Here is a 9,003-nt window from a genome sequence, read left to right on the forward strand (position 1 = left end):
AGTGCTGGACAAGTTGAAACCATGAAGCATGTCCTCCTACACTGCCTACCACCCTCATTCTCCTGCTGCTTAAGGGTGTGCATGAACCATGGTTTGAGCACTGTTTCAGCACTGGGCTGGGGGGGTGCAGGAAAGGGAGCTTTAAGAAAGAGGAGAGCAGGTCCTTATCTGCTCTCTGCTGCCCCATGCAGCTTACTGCTGGGGTGGCACTTGTCCCAAATACGCATGTGTGGTGCCAGCATGTGCATGGTGCCAAGGGTGCCATGTGAGTGTTGGTGCCCCGTGTGTGTGTACTTGGGTTGTCTACAGCCACACCACCCTGAAAGCACCCGATCCCATCCAATCTCGGAAGTTAAGCAAGGTTGGGCCTGGTTAGTACTTGGATGGGAGACCGCCTGGGAATACTGGGTGCTGTAGGCTTCTGTAATCAATTATATAACTGTAACCTTTCTCTTCTGTTTTGGCTTGTGGCTGTAACATTAAAGAACTTGTGTACTTGGGACAAGCACCACCCCAGCAAGAAGCAGCATGGGGCGGCAGAGAGCAGGTAAGGACCTGCTCTCCTCTTTCTTAAAGCTCCTGCTCCCCATGGTACAAAACCGGAGCTCAGACCTCGGTTCATGCACACCCAGAGGCGTAACTAGGGAAAACAGCGCTCGGGGCAAGCACTGAAATGGCGCCCCCCGCCCCCAACATACATTATACTTAGGTTTTTTCTCACAAGTGCTCGCCGCCGCCGCCGCTGCCAAGCCAGGCCACTGACTGGCCACCAGGCGCCAGCAAAACAATGGGGGGGGCGGGCGCGGGCGGCGTGGAAGGGAACGCTCATGGGGGAGGGGGTGCCGACGCGCTCCCTTGACTGCTGCAGCGCTGCTGCACTGAGCGGGAAACATTTGTATTAACAAAAATTTTAAAAAAAATTAAAACAAATTTTTTTTTTGTCATGGCGGCGCCCCCCACGTGACCAGAAAATATGGCGCCCGGGGCACGTGCCCCCCCTGCCCCCCCTATAGTTACGCCTCTGTGAACACCCTTACCTCTGCTTACAAATTTGCCAGGTCTCACAAGCCAGCTCTGTGTCTTCCTACTACTCTCTGACTGCAACCCTTTCATAACACATAATGTTGCCAAGTTCTGTGCTGCCACCGTGACTGTGGCAAACATAGACAAATAATATAAAGCAACCAGACTATGGAAATATATATTGAAGACAATAAACCAATAGTAAAATAATCTCTAATTACTGATACTCATGAGCCATAAATCAGCCTCCTTCTGTAAGGCGTTATTTAGCTCTAGGAATGAGGTACCGGTATGAAGGAGGCTGATGAAGCTTTGCCCGCGAAACGGCGAGTATCCGGAACAGCCGTTCTACTTTGACTTGTCTAGTTTACATTCCTCCACAGGGCATGCAGTGGGCTTTATCTTTGATTTACAACATCTTTTGAAGCCACGCTCAACTGGTTGTCTACAATTTGCGTGTTTGCTATTGGGAATTTTCACTCCTGTGTGGATGATACCGAGCGTTCTCTTACAAGCCAGCACCCCTCTTTCTTTTGCCCTCAGCTACATCTCTACACGTTTGGTTTGTATTCTCTTGAAAGGGCATGAGGGTTAAGTCAAGTGAATGTTGACTCCCACACCTTATTGAGACTATGTTTGATGCGGCTTTTCTGCAGTTTGGAACTTTTATTACTGTATGGATGACATTGAACTTTGCCCATTTATTCAGCAGCCCTATTTGGTCTTGCTGGTCACACCTCCTCTGGAAATTTTGGACTGTATTGTATATGTTTATATTCTTGTATTTTGTATTATGTGATGGTTTGAATATTATTGTATATATTATTATTCTTGCCCAATTTTGTGATTTATGGCTCATGAGTATCAGTAATTAGAGATTATTTTACTATTGGTTTATCGTCTTCAATATATATTTTCATAGTTTGGTTGCTTTTTATTATTTGTATATGTTTGCCACAGTCACGGTAGGATTTCCCTCCCCTCCTTTCCTCTTTTTTGATTGATTCCGTGATTGCCCTTGTTCGTGTTTTAAGTTCTGTGCTGCAGCATACAAAATTTGCCAGCATCTAACCACTAACAAGAATTAATCAGGCCTAATACAGCTCATACCTGCACTGCTGCCCCTGCTCCAGTTACACAATTTTGATTTTATCATATTTTAATCAAATTTTAATTCTAAACTATTGTATGGCTTCTCATAAATTTTAGCTCTATGCTCACAGTTTCTAACTTCTTAATTATAAGCCACCACAGATTTTAATCTGACAACAATGAGAGTTTAGCATTAATTTTACAATTATTGTCTCCACAGGCATAGATTGCCATGTTTTATTTTATGCGGGTCAAAGACGGGAAAAGATATTGATTGGTTTACTAGAACTTCTCTCTCTGGTTCTTAATTTTTGTTCTTTTTACTTGCAGAGAGTTTTTTTTACATATGGAAGTATAAAAAATGGCATCCCTCATCTTCAGCCTGGAGTGACAGAATTGAGATTGTTACCATTTCAGTCCACCATCTCCGTCTCCTGCTAGGCCTCTTTGTCACTACCTTGCTGATGAGTTTTCCTCAAGCAATTTACAGAACAAATGTCATATTTTAATAATGGAGGGTTTGTATGAGTGTGTGTTTAGATTTGTTACTCAGCGTTAGATAATATGGTGAAAGGAAATATTAATTAGTAATGAATTAACTGTAAACCTAGTGGAAATTGGATGATGTCCAGAACAAAACTTTTTTTTCTGGTCTGATAAGCCTTCCTCCTTTTACATAGTCAATTTCAACCACCGACATATGAAAATGCCAGATGTATACACAACCAGGAAGTTCCATGCGAATACATATCATGAAGTACACCAAAATTAAGCTTTTCCACTAGGGGACTGTGGGCCAGCAGGTCTATCTAATGAGCCCTGGGGACAAGAGGGATCAGCTACAGCTGTGAGGGCCCTTTAAGAAGTTCACCATTGGAATTACGTGTTGGCAGGATGGCAGACCACTGAGAGCACCCACCTGAGTGGCTCGTCAGGGTCTCTCCTGCATAACAGCATATAAGGCAGTCAGCTCACTCTACCAAGAAGAGGAGGAGAAGGAGGAGGCAGCGGAAGTGGCAGCGGCTCCTCCTCCTCCTCATTTCCCTGCAGAAAGGGATAACAGAGGACTGGAGAAAGCCCAAAGACAGTGAGAAGCGGTAGGGCAGAAAAATGTATCTCTGAGCCTAAAGGAAAAGAGAGAAAGAGAAAGCAATGGATAACTTATACACTCTGGAATGAGGGAACTCCATAAAACAAAGACTGGAAACCTGCAGGAAGAATATCTGGCTTGGATTGCAGCAATTCCAGGGAGTAAAGGAGGAGGACCAAAGGACAAGAGAAAAGAAAAGAAACCCCCTTTTGTAGGTTGGGTGGTGGGTATCATCCATCATGCCCTACCACAGAACCTACTTTGGTATCCCTAGGAGCTATCCATGGGGAACAATGGGGTGTTTCAAGTTTCCCCATTGTTCCCTATGGCCAAATCACTCAAAATGTTTTGGGTTGTTTTGACTGCTATTTTGACAAAACATTTCAGCCATTTTGTGTTTTGTTTGGAGCTTGAAACAGAATGCAAAATTTGTTTCATGCACATCCCTTGTAGATGACCCCCTTGTGTAAAGAACTGCTTCCTTTAGAGACAAGATACCTCTAAATACCAGTTGCAGGGGAGCAACAGCAGGGGAGAGGGCATATCCTCAGCTCTTGCCTGTGGACCTCCAGAGGCATCTAGTGGGCTACTCTGTGAAACAGGATGTTAAGGACTAGATAGGCCTTGGGCCTGATCCAGCAGGGCTCTTTTTACATTCTTAAGTTATTTTGTTTGTCTTGAATCTCCCAGCATTTAGCCTCAATGGATGACCCCAGCTTCTAATATCATTGGGGGTGAGGGGGGGTCTCTTTATCCACACCATGAATAATTTTATACACCTCTATCAGGTTCTCCTTTAACCATTTTCTTTCTAAACTAAAAAGGGCCAGATACTGTAGTCTTTTCTTGCTCTACCTCCCTGATCATTTTGGTTGCCATTTTCTGCATCTTTTTAGTTCTACAATATCCTTTATGTATTAGCAAAAAAACAAAAAACCACCAAAAAACCCCAACCCCTTAATGTAATTTATTTGTGTGTCAAAACAAGGAGTACACCACTGTCAAAAAAAAAGTCTTACTCACAGAAAACCTGTAATATCACTTCTTGAACATCAAAGCATCAGCTTATCAGGATTGTATATCAAATTTCCTTCCCCAAAGAACGTGGACTTGGCTACATATCATAGTGGTTAAAGTGTTGGACTAGGACCAGGAAGACCCGAGTTTGAATCCCCATTCAACTATAAAACTCACTGGGCAACTTTGGGCCAGTCCTGTATCTCTCAGCCTAATCTAGCTCACAGGGTTGTTCCGAGGTTAAACATAACCATGTACACCACTCTGAGCTGCTTGGAGGAAAAGCGGGATGAATACTGGATAACAGAGTTTAATTTTTTCTTTGTGGTTATTTTCCACAGCAAGTCATCACAGTATCTAGAGCCATAATATCTGAGAAGATGTATTACAGTGGCTAGGCCTTATCTACACCAACCTCGTAGATATGAAGGTTTCCATCTTTTGGCAGAGAAGCAGTGTTAACTGCTCTAGCCACTTTGATGACACAAGTTCATATATGGGGAAAGAATACCATGGTCTAGCATTTCAGTCATGCCCTTTTCCATCTACTTTTCCACCTGTCGTGGGACAGAATAAAATGAAAGTGCTGCTTGCCATGGCAGTCATTGGAAGCAAGGTTGATGCTGCACCAGACACAATTCTCTCCTCTTATTTGTCACAACTGGAGGATGTAAATTCAGGGCGGGGTAGGGGGGTGGGGCAGATGGGGACTGGTATTACTTTCCCTCCTTTCTATGAGATGGAAGTGGGGATGGGGCCGCAGCTTAGAGGAAGAGCATCGGCTTTGCATGCCGAAAGTAGCAGGTCCAATCCTTGGCATCTCCAGGCAGGACTTGGAGAGACTCCTTCCCAAAACTTTGGGGAAGCTGCTGCCTGTCAGCATAGGCAATACTGAGCTAAATGGACCAATACTCTCACTCAGTATAAGGCACCTTGCTCTGTTCCTATGAAAGAAAAGATGCTCCTCTTGAGAGGCAGCACTCTGCAGGGGCATATCTAGGGTGGGGCAGGCAGGGCATGTGCCCCGGGTGCCACTTGAAGGGGAGCGCCATTTCTTTTCTTTTTTTAAATTAAAAATGGCCACCGAAAACAAAATGGCCACTGGGCATGCTCAAATGGCCTCTGTGAGGCCCTAGGTCATGCCAGGCCTCGCAGAGGCCATTTGAGCATGCGTGGTGGCCATTTTGTTTTCAGCAGCCTTTTTTTTTAAAAAAAATATTTTTTAAAAAAATGGCCACCACACATGCTCAAATGGTCCCTGTGAGGCCCCAGAGTCCAATGGGGGGGAACCTTTGCAGACCTCCCCCACAGCCTTTAGGAAGCCCCCCCCAAAGGGGCTACAGGTTAAAAACAATTTAAAAAATTTAATATAATATAAGTCACTGTACACATATTCAGTTTGGTACTATGTACAGAGAATCAGGGCTTGTGAATACTGAGCTGAAGCTTATGAGCTAGGATTGTATTCATTTGCTCTTATTTTGCTTCTTGTGATAAGTGAGTTAAATGTGATGTCTTAATCATATGGCTATTAATGGTGAGTTTGTCTTTGAATCAGTGTGAAATCCTTAGTATTAAGGCTCACTGGGAGTTTTTTGCTCGCTCGCTCTCATTTTAACTGTCTTTCTGAAATACTAGAATATATTCCAAGCAGTGACACAGTTTACTCTGCATATCCTTTAATTATTTTCAGAGTATCTGGGAAAAGTCAAATTCTCTGTTTATTTTTAAAACTTATGTAATAGTGATGCTATAATGCCTAGTAGAGAATTAGACAGGCACTTCTGTTTAGTTTTCCAAGTATACCTCCACATAGTATTTAGGTATTTCATGAGCCCCCACATACTGAAATTTGTAGTTTTCCAGCATTTTTTTGGTCTGGCTATGTCCACTGCTAAATAGTTTTTGAAATATTAAAAGATTAACGAGATTGACTTGTACTTTTCAGCTGATATTATGGTAAAGTTATCTGAAAGATGGGAATCAGATGTTTGGACAGGGGGCGCAATTTCAGTGCTTGCCCTAGGTGCTATTTTTCCTAGATACACCTCTGCCACCACCACCCCCGAACACCCTCCCTGGTTTGGTTCAGTTTGTGGGGGTTCGTGAGATTAAATTTTAAAAAAACTTTTAAAAATTAGATTTTACTTACTGCCACCCAGTCCAGGGGCTTAGATTCAGCCATGGGGTGGGGTTGGGGGGTGTCTCCAGAAGTTCCCCCTCCCCCATGTCAGCCTCCATTTATGTACAAATCACCTGGTTCTGGCGGTCTTCAGCCTGTTTCGGGCCTGTCCTCTGGTGCCCATGCCAAATGGGCCTTTACATGGCTGGGTCATGGTTATTTTTGTAAAGTCACGAACCCCCCCCCCAATGGCCAGGGGGTCCGGTAGCAAACTGAATTGGGGCGGGGTTCGGTTTGATATCTGATTCTTGAACTGAACAGGTTCGATGTTGAACCTATTCGACATCGAACCTGTTTGCACATGCCTAATAGATATCTGAGAAAGGAAGATTAAGAAACAAGCAGTGGTAGGAGGGAAAGCATGCTGGATGCATATCTTTAATACATAGCTCACACACCCCCATGGAGTACTGACTCTTATCCCTTATTGGTTTTGAAATAACTAGCTGCCTTCTGTGCTGCTCACACAATATGATTCCCTTCCAAAGTTATCAGTCCTCATTTGGGCCCAGAGTACTTACTGTCAGGATCCAGCCATACTTGCTCTTGGACCATGACGTGGTCTTCTCCTTTTCAGCACTGAGGGTCCTATGGTTACTACCAAGCTCCCCTTTTGCAGACATTCTTTCTGAGGAGTGTGGGGTCTTGGGTGACCCAGCAGTCAAATCTAGACCCCTGCTCCAGCTCTGGACTCTCCTCCATCATGCCTAGGGCTCCAGAAACAGTTATGACAACAAATTAGAATACCACTCCAGAAATAGCAGTGAAGGGGTCACTTGGTTGCCCAGGGGTTCCTTTCCAGTGGGCCTACTTGGAAGGAGGAAACAAGCTCTGGTGCATGCCCTAGATTGGGACTGAGCTAGAATTAGGAAGGGTTGGGTTGCCGCCACTATATTCATGCTTCAGCCTCAGCCTCGTTTTCACCTATGCAACAGCTTGGAACTGGGAGTTCATTGCAGACCCAGCTCCAGGTTTTTGCTCCAGCCCTGCTTTCCTGCTTTCTGTCTTGGCTCTTGCTTCAGCCTCCAAGCCCCATCTCCTGCTTTGCGCTCTGATTTCCAGCCTGCAGCTTCCTCTGGCCTCTCCTGCCTCCAACTCTGGCTCCAGCCCTAACCTGCTATCCAGTCTCATCCTGAGCCTCCTGTGACCTACTTTGCCTCTTGAAGGCAAAGGACCACCTTACTCGGCACCAGTCCGCTCTACCATTGCTATCCTGTGAGGAGGCCCTCTTCCAGGTCCCACCATATTCTGAGGTGAAATTGGTTGGAACGCAGCATGTGAGTGAGTCACTGTTTCTAGTCAAAAGTTGGTATAGGGATTTTAAATAGCTTCCACCTCCCTTTCCCCATATCCATTCAGAATTTTTTGCAACTCTTCTATTACAATTCCAGAGAAATGTATACAACAAACTGTACAAAGAGATGACAAATTACAATTAACGTACCACATTACAATTAAATGCCTGAAGCTGGAATCCAAGTTCACTTTTCCGGGAATAAACCCCACTGAGCACAGTGGGACATACTTATGGGCATAGCGTCCATTGGATGAGGGGGTGCAAATGTCTCTGGGCCCGGAGAGTCAAGGGGCCCACAAGGGCCCCACAACCCTGCTCCCGTGCATCCCTACACTGCCATTTCCTATTTCCCCTTGATGTTGTTGGTAGTGGTGGCGGCGGGCCACCCTTCCCCCTCCGTGGCCGGCACACAGACCTCCCCATTGAGTAGGGAGAGTGCTGCATGCCGTGCCATCTGGACACTGCCTCGGTAAGTGTCCCTCACCATGCACCCTGCCACTCACCTCGCCTCCCCCGGCTGGCTCTCCTTCCCCAGGACACCAGCAGCCTGCCGTGTGTGTAAATGCAGCTCCTGCTCTCTGGAGCATCTCTGGCTGCCTGGGAGAGAGACAGCGATGCTTGCTTTGCTTTCCCAGCCAGGCTGAGCTGTCCTGGAATAGCCAAGCCAGGCATTTCTTCCCTGCAGCAAGTGGGGCTGGGAGGGAAATACGAAAGAACGGACACTCAGCTGCTTGGTAGGGGGTGGTTAGACAGGACGGCTAAAATGGGTGTGCGTGTTACATTCCCCCCTTTTCCTTCCATAACTGAGCGGCAGCGCTGAGAACTAGGAAGAGCCCAGAGCAAGGCACATCTGTAGGGATAGTGATGGAAGAAGAGAAGCACTCCCCACCAATCCATGGGAGGAGCATGCCCCCACCCAGGGGTCTGCTTTGGCCGAAATGCACAGGGGTCAGCCCCCGGCGGGGGCCAAGCAGATGCCTACAAATGGGCATGAAAGCAGCCCCCCCGCATCACAGTTCAACCCACACAGCGCTAGCGGGGAGAGGAGCCAGAGCACTGAGAAGCCCACCCACCTGCCACCACAGCCCAATATAAATTTAGAGGGGGAAGTGCAGTGGCAGGGCTGGAAAACAGGGGATGTGGCTTGGGTGCTGGCATGGGGACCCCTCAAAAGAACTTTGTCCCCGGGCCACTGGGGGACTCCCTACAACTCTGGACATCCTTCTAAATAAGCATGCAGAGGATTGTGCTGCCTACCTTTTAAAAGTCATGGCATTGCTCGCAGTAACTCATGGACATTTA

At 46.2% G+C, this 9,003-nt stretch overlaps 1 non-coding gene across 1 annotated transcript; it reads left to right on the forward strand.

Annotated features, from left to right (window-relative positions):
* Positions 1–301: 301 nt before the first annotated feature.
* On the forward strand, positions 302–420 carry LOC128325448 (5S ribosomal RNA). The gene has a single exon (XR_008307454.1). It is a non-coding gene; the product is annotated as a 5S ribosomal RNA (ribosomal RNA).
* Positions 421–9,003: the final 8,583 nt, after the last annotated feature.

The sequence above is a fragment of the Hemicordylus capensis genome, chromosome 4 (genome assembly GCF_027244095.1).
Source record: "Hemicordylus capensis ecotype Gifberg chromosome 4, rHemCap1.1.pri, whole genome shotgun sequence".
In the NCBI taxonomy this organism is placed as follows: Eukaryota; Metazoa; Chordata; class Lepidosauria; order Squamata; family Cordylidae; genus Hemicordylus; species Hemicordylus capensis.